At 36.9% G+C, this 18,594-nt stretch overlaps 1 protein-coding gene across 2 annotated transcripts in view; it reads right to left on the reverse strand.

Annotated features, from left to right (window-relative positions):
- AKAP6 (A-kinase anchoring protein 6) overlaps positions 1-18,594 on the reverse strand; it is a 224,518-nt gene that overhangs the window by 57,064 nt on the left and 148,860 nt on the right. The window lies entirely within an intron of this gene.

The following is an 18,594-nucleotide window of genomic DNA, read 5'->3' on the forward strand; positions in this document are numbered from 1 at the left end:
CTTCTGGCCACCTGCATGTGGCATTGGGCTTGCTCTTTAAGACGCTTATAATTTCTGAGGAGTATGTGAAGTGTGATCATGAACCACCAGGAACAGAAATATGCATTCTGTTATACTGTCATGTGATGAAATGAGAAGTCACTAGGAACTTCAATTCGGTCCAGAATTGTTGGAAACTAAATAATCCGGGCTGTACTGAAAGCCATGTACCTCCAACAGCTACTGAGCCTAAGAGACACACGTAGCCTCTTTCCAAATGGCCACCAGCAAGGGTACACCTAATGCAGGCAGACTCAAGCTTGCCATTCCTAGGCTCCAAACAGTTGCAGACTTGCAACAGTGATGTGAGGTGGAGAAATATTACGTAAAATCGGAAACTGAGATACAGACGGAAGCTGTGTCCGGTCTCAGGGAGGATCTCTGATGTGGGAACACAAGACTTTCGAGATTCACTCCAGCATTCTGTCCAACAGAATATATTGTCTGAGCTCAGAACTACTTAACGTTGTTTTTTTCACACTAGACTGACAAAAAATGAGTTATTGCACCTATGATACATTTCAGTCATCGTAGAAAATACCTCAGCTCTAAACTCAATAAGTCTTTATTTCTACAAGATATTTAAGAACTAATGCGAATAGTTACCTTTAAAAGAATGCATGAATGCAGTGACACTAAACTCATTTTGGCTACTAAACAACTAGCAAGACAGAAGCAAAACGAACTTTTCCACTGTTTCTTTCTATTTCCCTCATTTCAGGTGTCTGTTTTCAAGCATTTATGCTGCTGCTAAATGTGAACTCTGTTGTTTGCTGGCATGGTGAAAGCTGAAAGCTTCTTCTCATCTCTAATGGCATTCTGCCAAAATATTCTCTGACAAAACTTGGGCTGATTCACAGATCTGAAGTTCAAGAAATTGTCATAGTCTAACCTCACCACTCGTATAAAATGTGCCCTAGTGTTACCTTCTCTGCCTGTATTAAGCTCTCAACTTTCTGGCTTGGAGAAAATCTTTTGATATTGCATCCAGCCCTGATTTAAAGATGCAAATGATGGAAAACTCACAGCATTCTTTTGTAAGAAGATAAATAACTAGCTTCCTTCACTGTTAGAAACTCTATGGCTTGTTTCTAGTTTGAATTTGTTTAATTTTAACTTCCAGCTGTTTTATCTTCTTATACCTTTGCCAATAGCTTGAATGTCTCTGAAAGCATGACGTTACTACAAGAATCAAACATGAAACCAGATGACTTGCACTGACCTCGGGTTAACTCTGTTTGGTGTTTCTGGGATTGCAATTTATAGAACCAAAATGTAGAGAAGCTGAACAATTTTTGCAGAGGCTGGTGAATTCAAGTACACGTACTTTGGACATTCTTAAGGCTTGATTCTTCCTAGGGCTGTCAGAAGGCAAATTTTCAATAACCTGTCCCTGATACAAATAAAAACATAATGGGTTTGGATTTAATTTGTGCTTATGGATGATATTGCCTGTACTCATGTTTCAGCTTTTTTTTTTTTTTGTTAGGCTCTCCTAGTTCACGTACACATTTTTTCTGCTTCTATTCATGTTGGAAAGGAGGATGGTGAGCATGTGAAATAGAACATAGTAGCAGATAAAGTGTATGATATCAGTGAGAATTTCACGCACAAGGAGAGTATTTTCTAGTGCACACCACCAACTGCTCTAGATTCACTTTGGAAATTGTGAAGTGGAAAGTGAAGTGATCTTACAGACCAGAGAATCTGTCCCTTTGTGTTTAGCATTTCATAATAAGCTTCTCTGAAACCAGCACACAGCATAACGCGTGTATATTAATAGAACCTGTCTTTCAGCAATTAAAAAAAGAATAGTTCTGTAAAGATACTGCAATGAAACTGTAGAAATTGATTTCAGAAAGAACTCCCACAAGTTCATGTTGACTTATGTTGCCTCACTGAAATGCTAATCTCTGTGCTCTAAGCAAACTGATAAACTGGTGACTATAGCATCGATATTCAAATCTATGTATCATTTGCAACGTCAGTGGATTTAGAGACTGGTAAGTTATTGCTATTTTAATGTCTGAATTCTATGTAAAGAAGATGAAAAAGGCATATCTTGAAAATTGGAAAAGATATGCATATATCCGAGAAGGATAGAAATGCTTCAAAGGACTGCAGCAGCAGGAAATATCAGGACACAAAAGCAGTAGTGAAGTAATATGAAGCAAATTCAGGACATTTTGAATCTACTTCAGCTATAGCGAACACTAGGGAAGACATGAACTTTTGTATTTCTGGCATTCTCTGAAGACGTTCTGGTCCTGCTTTGTGGAAAGCCTGTCCTGGTAACCATGTATGCCATGACAGCTGCGTGGCTGTTCAAATACAAATTGGAAAGATCTGTGCCCATTAAGACAAGATATATGCTTAGAGTATTGATGTCTTCAACTTTAACTGTTGTCTGCCTGATTAACAGATATTTGTTATATGATGTAGGGAATTTAGTAACTCCAAACAAAGATGGAAAAATGTAAGAAAAAAAAATAAGAAAAGGATGCGGGGTAAAGAACAAGATGCCATTGCTTATTCCGTGTTTTTCAGATTTTTTAAGGAATACATTCTATTGAGAATATCAGCAAAAATAAGTTACTGATTTTTATGGTGACAGAACCCTTGTAAATGATATCTGCACTTCAGTGACATAAATAAAGTGGTTTCACTTCTTAGTTTCAGTGGCTTTCTATCATAACAATAATTCTATAATTACCAGCAATTCTAAAAATAAAAAAAAAGTATACTTTGTTGAACAACTCCCTCTTTGTTCCTAACAGTACTAGAGTACTAGGTTACTTTTTTCAAACCTACATCTGAGTCAATTATTTTAGGTCATTTCATTAGCTATTATGCTAGAGGTATAATATGTTGCTATACAAATGAAGTTTAAAGAAATTAAAGTAATGAAGATATATTTTAGGACAGGCCATAGAGCTTTTGTACATTAAGCGACTACACTAGCACTACATTAACCCTATTAAAGGTAATTTTTCCAGCTCATTGGTGAATGGCATTTGGTATTGATGTTTGAAGAATTGCCATTGCATTGATTTTATTCTTTGCCTCTTTAATAAAGTGTGGAAGCAATGGCAGAAGGCAGAAGTTAACTGTCCTTTGGTAAAGCCATTAAGCACTTAAGAAAGAGATTTGAATATTTAAACCATGCAAAAATCTTTAAGGATATTATATATTTTTTAAATTTTGCAACCTTTCATAGGCCTGAAAAAGTCCCAATAGTATGAATAGATTTACATTTCATTGGTACAACAAAAAAGACCAAGTTAAGATTACAAGTGCTACATTTGCACTCACGGAATAGAGCAATCTAGCAACGGAAGTTTTAATAAATACATATTATTTTACACCGTTCTCAAGGCATGAGATGGGGCGTACGCTAACAACGCAGTGTAGTAGGCCACCTGGTGGCCAAATTAGCTAATTATCCCATTTAATCTAGCAAAAAATTAGAGGACCACACAAAGGAAAGATAAACATGAAAGAAATGCATAAACCCCACCAACTACAGCCTATTGGAACTAATGTAAGTATATATAAAAGAGAGTGTTTCCTCATCTTAGGTTTTCTGCGAGTGGTCACTGCTTCAGGCAGGATACTAAGTTTAACTGAGTAGCCTTTTTTTGTGTTAAATATGAATAGCAGCTAAGTTCCTAGGCTTTTCCATGCCACTTTATAAAATAAGGTTCCATGACAGGTCAGCCTATCACACTATACCCTTCTGCTCCCTAGGAAAGACCAGAAGAGAATCTGGATTTAAAAAAATCCATAACTGTTTTCCAGGAGCTTTCCTGGGAATCTTGAACACAGCTACAGAAAAATATGTTGGCCAGCACCACTACTTGAAAGGATGTAGGAACTAAGAGTACTAAGCCCAAGGGTCTGGGTCCAAATATCTTACAGCCATACAAAGCCACAACAACAGACATCAGTGCAAACTATTGTTGACACTGTGCATTCAGACTCACAAAAGAAGTGACCATGAAACGTAAAGTCACTGCTGACTACAGACAAGTAGCTGAGATGCCTGAACAGATGAGTTAAGGTCAAAAATTCAGCTGTTGGATGACCTGACAACTAGGGATCAAAACATGGGAAAGTGTCTGGTTTTGAGATTTACTCAATCGGAGTCTGCTCGTGTTAAAATCTGTAGCGCTAGGGTAGCAAATTCTGGCCCTGGCAGATTAAGTCAGCAAGCTAAAAGGTAACAGCTACAAAAAGAATTCAAAGATGCAGTAGTCTCTGAAGAACCTGAAAAAGGGACCATATGTTTCAGGAGGGAAGAATTTAGAAAGTGCCAGAGAGCAAAGCAGTACGCATGTGACTGGGAATGGTGGGTGTTCTGTGCTATTTTTGGTCTTATAAAACCGTAAATATCAATGTAAAAGCCTTTTCTCATAGGACCTCTACATCAAATTCACAAACCAATCATACGCATGATCCAAATGATCTACACTGATTTTAATGAAACCAAATGCCTAAACCATCAGATCTCCTATCACTCTAGGTCTTCCTGCTTGGAGACAGTGAAGAGATATTCAGAACATATATAGGCAGTGATAAGCAAAACAGTTTTTAAATGACGTGCAAGTTATTAATTCATGTATTTCCAGTGACTGGCTTGAAGGGAAGAAAACAAGGGCAATTGGTAGAAGATTCATTTTCTAGTATGAATTCATTTGGGTGAAGTGCAGGAAATAGATTTCCTCACTGTTTAAGCATGCAGGGACAAACCAGAAAATTTTAGCTATCATTTCAGCATGCCTCAGCACTGAGGTCAGGATTTCCTACCTGCTGGTTTACCATGGCAATGAAGAGCACTGTCTGTGGAAATGGTTAGTACAGAGAGAGAATATCCTGCTGTTCAGCCAAGAAATAGCTTGTGGGACATAGGACTTTTAAAAAAGATGCAAAACGCTCCTCAGATCTATCCGACCTATCCCCCACAATAAGCAATTCTGCTTGCTGTTGACTGTTGCAGCTGGCCAGCAAAATTCTACCTCCACCTTTTAAACTGGCTTCTAACAGGAAGAGCTGAATTTTAATTAATGTGAGTCAAACAGAAACATTTTCCATGAAATACACATTTTATTGCTTAATATTTTAACACTGAGTAACTTTGAAATGTGCCTGGAAGAGCAAAGCTCACTTATTTAGCATTTGTGCTGTTGCACAAAATACGTGTATATAGATATGTATCTTACAAACAACTGAACTAAATGAAGGTATGTGTCTTTAAATAACTATATTCTCTTTGCTTTGCATCTATACTAAGTTCCTAACTTTCTTAACTTGATTTTATGCAGGACTCAGTACTGTTCATCAATTTGTAGACATGCACCCAGCACTTGAATTGAGATTCAATTTGGAATCTTCTGGAAAACAAGTGCATCGTGCATGTGAAGGGAGCAAGTTCTGCTGTTGCTTCTGGGCAAGACAGAAATTCCTAGTTTCACTGATTTCTGAAACCAGGGCTCTCTGGGGAACTCTGTTGGATGGAATGTTATTTTCATTCTATCTTATTCCTACACTCATTCACTACTTCTACCATGGTGCGGGGAAAAATGATAGAGGAGCTGCTACAGGAGCTCTATATCACCAGGAGATTCTCCTAAGGCTCCATCCCTTGAATAGTCTTACTACTTAAGGACCCGTACCTTGCTTCTTTCCCCTCACCCCCGCTAGCTTTTATTTGGTGGTTTAACTTTTTTTTTTCGAGTCACTCTGTATTGACCATGGCAAAAATCCATAGGCTTTTGCCAAGTGTGCAAAAATTGTGTAAAAACAGTTGTTCATCTCTGAAAGACCTGACTGTCCTTCTGGCAAGTGTCCTGCCTCTTTCCTGAGGGGCTCCTGCTTTCTCATGGCCAGCAGCAAAGTCCTTCAAAAATCAACAGATGTCACCCACAGGTGACCCAGATTCTTTTGAGTTTTCTGCATTTAGATTAATACTCTGTCCAGGTTTCTGTTGAGGAGTTGGTTATGGGTTGCCTATTCTTTGATATTTCTGTTTCTTATGTTTAGATTGCCACCAGCTACTCACTAAAGGAAGGGTGCTTAGCCCGTATTACACCAGAGTACCTCTAGAAGCTCAGACCGATGAGCATAAAAGCCTACAGATACCTGGCAAAATATGCAGCAAACCAGCAGCTATGTTATTCATTTAGATCAATATGCCAAAACATGATTTTGACATCACAGTGAACACTATTGCCCTGAAAAAAATCTGTAACATGTCCCACGCTTTCAGCATTTTGCTCAATGATTTTGGAATCAGTTTACTGAAAGATGTTCTGACCATTAGTAAATCATTTATCCCCCCTGCATTACTTTCTGTGGGTGCATGGTCTCTGCTTTGCCACATGGCCTTTTTCAGCACTTTTACTAGCCTAACAGAATTCTGTTTTGGTGGACCCTAGGGTGATTTGTGGGGTTTTGTGCTAACTTTGATTTAAGATCTAAGTGCTCATCTTCTTCAAATACATTATATTCAGCTAGAATGCTAGGGAGCAATCACAGTGACTTTCCTGTTTCTTTCAGGTACTGCTTTGAACAGTACCTTCCAACTGAAACCAGAGGTCGTACAGACCTGTGGCCGTGGGTGTGTAGAATTCTTGTAAAACAACTATAGTAAACTTTAAGTGATGACATCTCTTATTTCAGGGGTTCCTTGTTGACTGACTGCATTTATCCACTGGTCTCATAATGATTTCAATGCACATCTGCAGTGCTTGGTTGCATCTTTCCAGTCTAATTTTGCTCCTTATCAGTGTTGCACTGCAGCTGGCTCCACAATCCAGCTGGTATCAAATTAGTCATTGATCTAATAGCATAGTTGCAAATATAGCAATTGAATGCCTGGCAGCCTTCTGCATTGCCAGAACACTGAGAATCTTTAGATCTGCTTAAGTCATATTACAGATATCTCTTTCTTCATTAAAACCTAAAATTCTCAAAGGTTTCAGACACTATATTTTCATTTCAAAGGTAACTGCAATATTCAATCTTTCTGCCTCATTCTTTTTCTCAAGAACATTTTTCCTTCTACTTTTCATGTTGCCTGTTATGCTACATACGTTGCACTAAAATGCCTACATTTTCAGGCAGTTTGCATCTGCCCTGCTTCATGGGTTCTTTTGACTTACATCTATGTGTGTGTTCTGCTGTTTCTGTTTTGGCACATCTCTGGATAGTTCGGCCAGTGTTTGGAGGCATATATTAGATCGGCTTTACTCTAATGTCTTCCTTGTGAATGGGAACTGCGTATTTCACAAGCAATCTTGGGAAAGAGATACAATTAAGGAATGTTTTATGTCTCCAGTTACACATGGGCTCTCTAGTTCCTGGCATCATACCATATCCCCATTTCTATTTCTGGTATTGGCTAAGAAACCTTTCTTATAGCTTTAAATTTACTTAGAATTATTTGTATAATTCTGATTAATTCTTTTTAGAGACTAAAACATTTTTTCTATTGCCTCAAAGCAAAGCCTTTTTTGTCTGGAGTTCCAGTTTTCCTGATGCTCAGTCACTGCTATTTATGTCCTATGATTTTTAGGTGTGTTTTATCTGGGCAATCACAGATATTTCCTTCCTTTGTAATGTGACTGTTGTTCCAGATCTCATATGCTGCATTCAGCGAAATAAGATGGAAGAATTTAATAGTTCTAGTCTTAAACTGCGTCTTTATATACTCCCTTGATTGATTCTTGAACTTTGGCAGGCCCAGGGAGCCCAGGCCAATAGTCTTCATCTGCAATGAAACCAGCTCCCTTGTGTCTAATTCTCTGGGCACCATAGTTAGCCACCAATCTACGGTGTATATTCACGGGTTGATGAAGAACTGCTGTTTGGCCATATTTACAAAAAAATCATCCTCTATGTTTTAAAAACTGTATCAAATATCTATCTTCATACCCATTCTAACTTTTAGTAGGCATTTTGTGAATTTTACTCTCCACTTAGCAAGGAAACTAACTACACAAAGAGACTATAAGGCTCATAGAGCAAATGGCCTTAGCATTTAACCATTACTGTTATGGAGAGGAGAAACGTCCCTAGCTCAGCACACAGAGGCAAAGGTGGAAAAAAGAGGTGACTTTCATCACCTGATTTATTCTCTCTCTATTTATTTATTTATATATTTATTTTTATTTATTTTAACTATTACATATTTCAGCCTCTGGCATAAACACCTTACATTTTCTACTAGATAGCTAACAAAAAATGAGACACTTAAAACCCATAACTGAAGATTAAATCAGGTAGAAGTTCTAAGAGCAGTATTTCTCTTTGACTCAAGTTGAAGCAATAAGGAAATTAAATAATATCAGAAACAAAGCTGCCTTTTTTTTTTCCTGGGACCTAGGGAAAAGAAGGCAAAAATCTTCCACACTCACACTATGAGGCATTTGACTATTGACCTGCTAGAGAAAAATGAACCCTGACTATAAATTACACACACTCAGTGAAAAAACAAAATAATAGAGATAAACATTTTGAGACAGCAGAGTGGGATCACATGACTAGCTACTTCTCACCTCTGACGGCATTTATTCGATCTCTCCACACATGATAACAAAGAAAGAGATCTTGGGAATTACTGTTCTTCCACCTGCATAGCAGACACACAGTCCTCCTTCATGAAGGCCAGCAAAAACCATGTAAGTCAGTCTCAACACCTCTTTCAAAAAGGTGAATGTTCATCTTTAGAAAGTTACGAACTGCAAAATTCTGACAGTAATTCTGTATCTATCATCTCCTATTTCTAAGAAAAATAAATTGGTAAAGCAGAGATGATCAAACTCCACTGTAATGTCCATCAAAATCTGGATGCATCACAGCAGGGTTTCAAACTGGAATATTGCAGATACATGACACAATGGCACTAAAACCCCCTCTTTTCATAACTGAGAGTCAGTGAGAGGTAAGGCTGACTGAGGCTGATCTTCATAACCTCTCTATACAATCAGTGGAGAGAGAGATAAAAGTGAAAAGGTTTCTTCTGCAACTATTTGAGGGTGCTTAACTTAAACTTCTGTCCTGAATCACCCCTTAGAGGAACCTCCTCACAATAGAGGCTGGGCTACTTAGCTCCTTTAGTACTCTAAATTAGTCTTCACAGATGACCCCTTCTCCCAGCGTATTACTGGGGCAACTACAACCTCTCCATAGCCTTCCCTGCAGCCTGCGACAGTGTGTCACTGCTCTGCACACCTGCAACAGCACCCATCACTCTGCAACAACGGGATGTGAAGGGTAGAACTTCTCTTTCCCAAAAAGCATCTCTCTATAGAGCCAACTTTAACATTTACAGTTCATGATCACTGGAATTCTATAACAACCATGTTTTCTGCAATGCTAAAATATCAGCACCTACAAGAAGTTAAGAATCACAGGCATGTCTCACTAGCCACAGGAGTTGGCTGGAGCCTACCATAGGAGCCCATTGGATCTGATGCAACCACAACTGCAACAATGAATGAAATTATAGTGATCGCTTATTTTACCTTGTTAGAAGGAGAAGTTAGCAGAAAATGCTATAGCTATTTTTAGTATAACGTATTAAAAATGTACAGACACCATGTAAAAACATCACCTAACCTTAAGTACATAAAAAGGTCACAAATATATAAATATATTTTATATTGCTACTTCACATATTTTCAATATAGAAATATAATATATGATTATAAAAATAAAAGTAGAAACAAAATACATATACAAATAAAAATTCTGGTGCTTATAAGCTGGAATATTTCACTGCAAATAATTTTTTACAATTTAGACATATTTGCATTGAACGTATTGCCGTTGCAAATTTATTGAGATTTAGTGAATTTGGGTTTCATATAGAAAACCTGCTAAAAAGGTTTTCTGTGGTCATATGGTTTTTGTTGAGTTTTTTTTTTTTTTTCTTTACAAAGAAACATTACAGTATCAATTATTTATGAGTTACATTGATGAGGAGTAATTGGGAAAGAAAATAGTATTTCCTATATTATGTTTATGAAGCAAAATATCATGGATAAAACACACAAACGAGTTTGGAAAAAGATATATTTTCTCCTAGAGTATGAGGTGAAAAAATAGGAAAGTTAATTAAAAATTGGCAACTAACTTGAGGAATAGGGTGATACTACTGCCCTGTACATTTTTTTGCTAGTGTTTTTTTTTATTTGCATCCCTCTAAAACAGCCTAATCCACCAAGCTGCTAAAAAAACCAAGAACATGTCCACACACAACTTCAAAAATTATGTTGTCACTGTGTTGTTAACACTGCTAATTTTATCTTGCTTCAATATATTATTTGGTGAGATGGGTGGAAGGCAGCTTTAGAGCAGACACACGCTGCAGAGAAGGTGGTTTGTCACATCGTGGGGCTAAACCTGTGGGACTCCTTGAGGCAGGATGCTATGGCTTCTGTAAGGTTATGTGGGCTCAGGAGTACTGGACAACTTCACAGAAGGAAAACATCTGGAGAACTGCACAGGACTCACTATTCTCTGACCTGATGGAGCCATTTTTATGTTATATAGTAATTGTATAAGATCTTAAAGGTAGTACATGATTTCACAACCCAGAACAAAAGCTGTGAAATATTAGACTAAAGGTTCTGAAATGCAGTATGATAAAGGGAAAACAATCCTAGTTTCTTTGAATTTCTTTCTTTTTATAGAGGGCTGATGTCCCTTATTTGGCATCATTGTATATGAGACTTTATGAGTGAACTGTGAGCGCAAATTCACAAATCACTTCATGAGATGTCAGCTGATTCATACGAACTTTCATAAAATCTGCTGTAATACATTAAATACCAGTCTCAGATCGGGCAGCTCCTAGAAGTCTGCACTGCTTACATGTGGTCTGCATGTGATCCAGTGTCAGGAAACAAGAAAATACAGATAACCTAAACTCCTTTAGACAAATGGATAAAGTTCTGAAAGGTTGTGCTAAGAACAATGTAAATCAGAACACGCCCACGTTTTGGAGACTCATATACCTCTTTACTCAGTTCAGGGTATCACAGAACAGTGCAGCACCGGTACTGCTGTCAGTGGTGTTTGCATGTGTAACAGCACAGGTACACCACCTTTTCTTAGGGACTCTTGGTCCAATGATTAGGCCAGAGTGCTGCAATACTTCAGCTATTCTTACTTGTACTTTAAAGAATGTGAATAATTTTGTGTGTCTGAGACTAATCTTGAGCCCTTTCTACCTTGTTTGGACACTAGGCAGTCCTAGCATATAGAAAGCAATGAAGGTGGTAATGTTCATCATCCTTTGGGGTGAATTAAGGTGCCATTTCCATTTTTTAAAAATTAAAAATGCTTGATGAACAGAAAATGGCTTTGGGTAATTTACTGCTGGATGTATGCACTCAAACCACCACAGCTGAGTGTGCCAGACTATTGCTTCAGCGCTGAATATTTGACAATGCTTTAAGGTCTCACTGCCTGGGACCTTATCCTACCATTTTATACAGCAAGGGCACAAAGACAGCGCATGTGGAGTTGACTAAGATGCTTGACGTGATGACTGTAAATTGTCCACGTTTTGCAGCTGTAGTAAGGAATGGCGATGACAGCTATGTGGTACACATTTACTTTTGTTTGAAGTCGAATGCCTCTTTCATTCAAGACACACTGCTTTAATCTCCCAAAAGCTGTGCTGGCTTTTGCTACAAGCTCAGTAAATACTGCTTTGCTACAACGTGAAGTTCATCTTCAATGTCATGCTGGGAAGAAATGGGAGAAACACACTTACTCTTGTGAAATGCATGAAGCCAATTCTTGCAGAAATACAGGGACTCTGCTCCATAGAAATTACAACATTGCCTTTAAAAATGCATGTTTACATTTGAAATACATTATGGAAGCAACCAAGAAAATGTAAGAATATTTTTCCTATTCTTTCTTTACCCATTCTCTAGACTTACTTTATAATTCTGTAGGCACGGTAATCAGTGTTTTCCTGTTGTAATTATATAAGACATTAAACTTAACATTTCTCTGCTTTAAGTAAGACTTTTGCCAACTATTACTTTCTGTTCTGCCTTTTAAAATATAAAATCTGCCAGAAGTAGCAAGGAATTTTGCTTCATATTACACTGTTAAACATACGGACCACTGAAGAACGAGCTAGTTGTTATAGGATGTGTCACAAATGAGTTTTCATTCTGTTCTCCAGTGCAACTGAAGCGAAAACACTTGTGTAGAAAAAGTTAACTGATTTTGTTACTGCCTGGAATAAGAGATCAGGAAACTTTGCTGTGTCAGGTCCTGAACTCATTTAGTTTATGTTCTATTAGCAGTCACGTTTTTACTGCTGCTTGGGGTATCAGGCATTTTTGAGACCTCTCATACAAAACAGTTGATTTTCCTACCTAGTGTGGAAAGTCATACAGGTTCTTAATCTGTTGGGGAAAAAAACACCCAGCCTAGCACATGGAAATTACTGAACTTCACAAGAACAGTAACTGAAGTCAGAGTTTTGTGCAAAACCTAGCTCAGTCATTTTACTATACATGACAGTTAAAAACACACTACAACGTCAAAGGCAAAGAGTAACTTCCATTGAGGCATGTATCAATCCATGTATGTAGACATAAGTAAGTGCTGTAACTTACTACTGCCAATGAATATCTCCATTGACATCATTTAGCAGAATAATCTTTCTCTTTTTTAAAAAAGTGTTACATATGCTTTGTCAGATAAAATAAAAGCTTTCACTTTGGGACAAGGTATTTGCAAGGTAGCCTAAACGTTTATTTGCAAACTATACTGACTATTCTGATTGCAATTAAAAAGTCCTCCCAAACGGGTCAACATGCTATCTGCAATCATTTAGATTTTAACATCATGGTTATTACTTTTTATCAGGCTGCACAATGAGTTATTGATCAGTTTTAACCTTTAGATCTGAGAATTCAAGAAAAGTTGAGGTAGTAGCACAGCTTACCTTTCCTGTCTGGTAAACTTATGGCCTTTAGTGGAATTCTAATAATTCCTATTGGCAAGGCAAATCTGAAATTAGTTTATTCTCTTGGCTCACACAGAAATGATGACATATCTAAAAATACTGCATGCATAGCAGATTTGTAGTTACTACCTACAAGGGGCTCAATCCTGCAGTGTGCTAAGAGCTTCCTTCAAAGTGATGATCATCATCATCTTCTCCCACTGACTGTTTTAGCAGCTCTGTGCAGGCACTGACAGATTACCAGACAGACAGAAGGCATCCTGGACCACGCAGAACACACAGTGTAGAGCAAAAATCTTCACATTTTGTAGTTTATAACAAATCCCCTAAGCGTATTGTCCAAATATATCACTCTACAGGCTGTTAATCTTTTAATAAGTTTTCTTTATATGGAAAATCTGCTTGAAATAAGACTGAACTACAATGTGGCTTCAGTAGGTACGCAGGACTCGTTTTAAATGGAACAAAGTAATCCAATTAAACTAATCTGGTTTACAAGTTAAAATGATACGAAGCACATTAATTGATCCTTATAGGCTGCTGCTATTTGAGCCCTCTCTCTGTGCAGCATTTGGAACTGCTTTGCACATTTGTATCCTCTAACAGCAGAGAATTCAGTCCCTCAGTTCAGGAGAATTATGGGCAAGAGAAACATATAACTGTTATGTGTTAGATTAATTTGCAGAACACTTGGCATTATTATTGCCAAGTAGTCAAATTGTTCCAAGTTGTTCCGGAAGGTTGTTATTAATAGTATGTTTTCTGAGGAAAGTTCTGTCTACTTTTGGAACTGCATTTCTGTTGCCAAGGAAACTCCTTGAAGCACAGCATTCTAGGAGCACACTGCTGCTTTTGTTTGCCAGTATCCTATTCATATCATCTAAGTAAGCACTTTACATACTTCAGCCTCCAGTTTCAAACATTTAAGTTTTTATATATTTATATTACCACATTAAATACAGTTTGTGCTTCTTTTTAAACTGGGGGAGTCTTGTAAGATTATTTTAACAGTTGCATTAAAGGACAGGGTTAGGTTTTGGTTTTTTTTTTTTCACAAGTTTGCAATAAATTAGTTTTAATTTGAATAATAGCTCCATAGGTTATAGCACTAGTCCTTAAGTGTTAATTATCTTTTCACTCTGAAATTAATGTAGTCATTTCCTACTGACTCCTCTACACCATTATTGAAGTGCTGAGGAAAACATGTCATTGAGTTCTGAGCCAGAACTGTTGTTGTGATTAATCCTGGTCACATGGCCAATCTCTGCCAAAAGGAGATCACTGAAAAAAGGTGACAAAGACAGTGATTTCCTGTCAGCAAAGAGTACGACAGGGCTGTCTAGAAGTGATGCAAATGAGGGAAACTTTCACCACGGTTTGTTTGATCCACTCAGGGCCACAGCACACTGAGCCAGAGAGAAAGGCACAATGGAGCAGCAGCACACCCAGAGGAGAAAATGAACCGCACCTTCCGAGGAGGGGTAGCTTCCAGTAGGGAAACAACAACTGCTGAGAGATTTTTTTTCCCTCAACTTTTTTTGAAAGGTATCCATAGCTTTTGGTGTGCATTTTCATGTTATTTAATACAGTGAACTGCTTCCCTTTGATGAAATAGTTTAGCAGTTAACCTGTTCAAAAACTGTGTCAACTATTTTTTTTTCAAAATCTTGGCACTACTACATAAGGGTCTTTTTCCATCTATCATGAAACATCATTGCTGAAGACTTACTAATGCAAGACTTATGGCTTATGCAGTTTGTATTAGAAACACCATACATTACTTGTAATCAGACAGAAAAAAAATGATTTCTTTTCTTTGGTATTTAAAAATGTTTAGTTAATTTTATTCTGAACATACTAACAATTTTAACAATCATACTGTACTTATTTAAATGGGGTTTTAATCTAACACAATTAAGTTTTGCAATTAATCTTCTGAGGAAAATGGAAAGAATTATCATTAACTTTTCTGCTTAGTATACTCATTTCTAATCTCCACAGTTCCAGTAAATACTGATTTGCTTCATTTTTGAACATTCAAGGTACAGAATTACTCAAGTTCCCACTAAAGGGCTAATTAGCAGAGTTTAAATTCTTTGGGCTTGATCCTCCAGTAACAGCATATGAACACAGCTGAAGTCAATGCAAGTTCTGTGTACTTAGAGCTTATGAGATCAGGCTCACATGCAGTAGATTAGAATGAAATAAACATGATATCTTTGGCATTAAACTGAGGTATTACAGCAGTACAAGGAAGCAAGAGTCCAAAACCATGGAAATGCTCGTTTTAATTTTTTCTTAGTTAATACATAAAGAATTAGAGGACAAATAAACTGTCAGCAATTCATTCCATGACTGCCATTTTATCAAACACTAGTTGATTTCCAAAATCATTAGCTAGTTTAAGACTGTAAAGCTGAAATCATTTAGGGCTATGGGGGAGCATAGTGAGGAATAGTAGTTTTCTCTTTTTGTAAATCTTTGCATTGAAATCTAGGAAATCTAGAGAAAGTCATACATACATATTCAGGATTTAAAAAAATATGGCTGCTCCTATTATAATAAGGGCAAAATAAAACCTAGTTAAAGAGAGATAATAAGGATCCTAATAAAAAACTATGAAGCTCCTGGAATATTACAAAACAAAATTAAGCTGAGAGTTGACTTAAATCTATATTAAATCTGAAAAGAGTGCTAGGAAAATAGTCTAACCATGAAAATACATTTTATTTTCCCATATGCAATTTTAGCATTTATATATTATGTTATGCTGCTTTAATGTATGCTTTTCCCTTCCGATTTACCTGTTTTATCATTGCTTCTTCCCATTCATAGACTCCTTAGGGGCAATGATTACTGTTGGTAATAGTGATACCACAGCAGGTTCCCTGGCAGAGGCGGCTTGCTGAGCTGGCTCGGAGGTGCAATTACTTGTCAGCTCAATAACTGAGAAGAGGGATCTGTGGGTTTAGGAGAATCCACCAAAATGCAGAAAGTGCAATTAGCAGGTTCACATTTGAAGCTGTAACTGATAAAGGATAACTAAAGACAGACCTGTGTTTTTGTAACACCCCACATCATTGAGGAATTTTGATGATAATAGTTGCCCGAATTTCTCTTTACAGATTTCTCTCCCTGCAGACCAGAACGTTTCTGTTCACTGTGAAGTGTAGGCAGTGGTCCTGCCCCTTAGATGTGAGCACTGTACCGTCCACGACTCTGTATGAGAGCCTCCAAATAAAAAGGGTGTCACTATTGATTAGAAGAGGTTTGCTAAACTACTTTTATAAAATTCTTAATACTGTTTTTGACGGCATGATTCAGTGTTACATGAATCTCTGAAATTAAGGATGATAAAGAGCTAGTGATTTATCTGATCTCTTGTTTGCCAGTGCAGAAGTGTTCCTTCAATTACATTTGCTAATGTTTTCTTTTGTCTGCTTCTTAGTGTCTGAAATTATAGGGCTTTCAACACTTCTTCTGGAGGTGTGGGGGTTTTGGGTTTTTTTTTTTTTTTTTTTTTTGAAAGGCTAATAGATCTTAATGCCACGCACTCAAGCTTTTTACATTATCTGCAAATACTCCTCCTGTTTTATGGTCACTCCTTAGTCATCTCTTAACCAAACTCCACATTTCTAGTTAAGTCTTTCCTTCAATCCTTAACGATTGGCTTGCTGCTTTCGCTAGAAAGGTATATGCCAAGAATATTCACTGCAGGAGGGCAGGCAGTCTGTTTCTACCCTTCTTCAAGTGGTTTTGCAGTGGCCAGATAGGTACTTTTGACATGGGGGCTCTATTATTTAGTGGATGATCTCCCTGCGGAAACTGCAGAACACGTAAGCTGCATGTGCTCTGGAAGCAGTGCTGGTTCGTCTGTGCTGCACAGACTACAGACTCGCTGCTCCCTCTGGCACAAACTTTCTGCTTTTGAAAGTGTCATGCTTATATTAATACAGAATTTCGTAATATTAAGAAACTATTACTTCCCATTTTGAATATACAATATTCCTCATTTTGCCAGCATACTGTACTGCAAACTAATTCTTAAATTATTCCCCTTTTTTATTCTTCTCACCATGCATTATTATCCCAGCCTTGCCATCTTTAATTTAAAAATTAAAGTTTCTTAAAAAGAACCGTAATTAATCTTAATGGTTAAATTTGGATATCAGAAAGGGAAGTATCCTAAATAGCACCTAAAATACTTGGGCTGGCTGCTTAAACTTTCTTCCTTTTCATACTGATTAATGGGTTGTTTCCTTAAAATTTATATTTATTGATTTTTTTAGTACAAGACTAAAACTAGTGGTCAGATTAGGCATGGTACAAGCTAGTCTTATATGGACAGGCACTATCAAAACACTTTATTTTAGATTCACAATAAACTTTTACCCATTTCTGACATTGTTTATTTCTGAGCCAAGGCTGGGACTGTTAATGTGTGATTAAGTCTGATTAAGTATTTAGAAAGTTAGGAAAAAGACATAAGCAAATATAAGAAATTATTGTCAAAGCCAGAAATGGAGGCCACTGAATTCAACTCGCATAAAATACTTCAGATCTGAACCATATTTCCATTTAAAAACATATTTTAACTCATGTGACAACTCTGTCTCACTGGGTATTTTAAATAAAAAAGATAAAATTAGAAAGATTAAAATGCAAAAAGACCATAAAGATATTAGAATGCCAAAGCAAGAAAAATTAAATTATATTTAAGAAATTATCAAATCATGCAATCATAGAAGAAAGAAAACAACTTCTATTTGACCTTGAATGTACCATTTATTCGACAAGAAATAAAAAAAAAAGCTAGAGGGTAGTTGTTTCTTGTCATTATACTGTTGCTGATTCTGTGGTTAGTTATTAATTTTATTTTTTATGATTCACAATCTGCTCTTTGAAATATGCCATATGCTCAAAGCAATTCAAGGATGACAACTGTCAGAATTACTCCAATAAAAATTGCCTAAATGAGGAAGATTTACTGCAGCCTGATATTTCTGTTGAAAGCCCCTCCTTTCTTTCCCCTATTACTCCTCAGACCCATAGACTACAACTTCTCAGACACACAGTGAAGTTTGAATCAATTTTAGGATCAAATCACACATTTTGGGGAACTTCTTAAAAGTACTGTCTATCTAAAAGAAGTGATAAAGCTAGGCTAATGCTGCTATGACAAATAAGAGAAACCTGGTGTGTGTGTGTGCGTGTGTGCATGTGTATACACGTGTATGTTAGATGAAGACCCTATAATCTATATGCAAGTTTAAAACCATTTTGCTGAAATCGTAAGCAAGTGTGATGACTTAACATGACAATGTCTGCTTTATGTATAACTAATAAAAATTAAATTGGAAGAGTCCTGTATCCTGGCAGCAGCAAACCAAAATCAAGGCAAATTTCCTTCTTCCCAGATGAGGTCTGAAAGGTGGATAAAATCCAGCTGAAAGCTCCAATCAAAACACATTTTGTTAAATGCTACCATTTCATTTTTTTCCTTCATTTTGTTTCAGTCTATTTATTAATGCAGTTTCATTTATTTCTATTCATCTTGA

Source organism: Leptosomus discolor, chromosome 3, assembly GCF_034619465.1.
Source record: "Leptosomus discolor isolate bLepDis1 chromosome 3, bLepDis1.hap2, whole genome shotgun sequence".
Taxonomy (NCBI): Eukaryota; Metazoa; Chordata; class Aves; order Leptosomiformes; family Leptosomidae; genus Leptosomus; species Leptosomus discolor.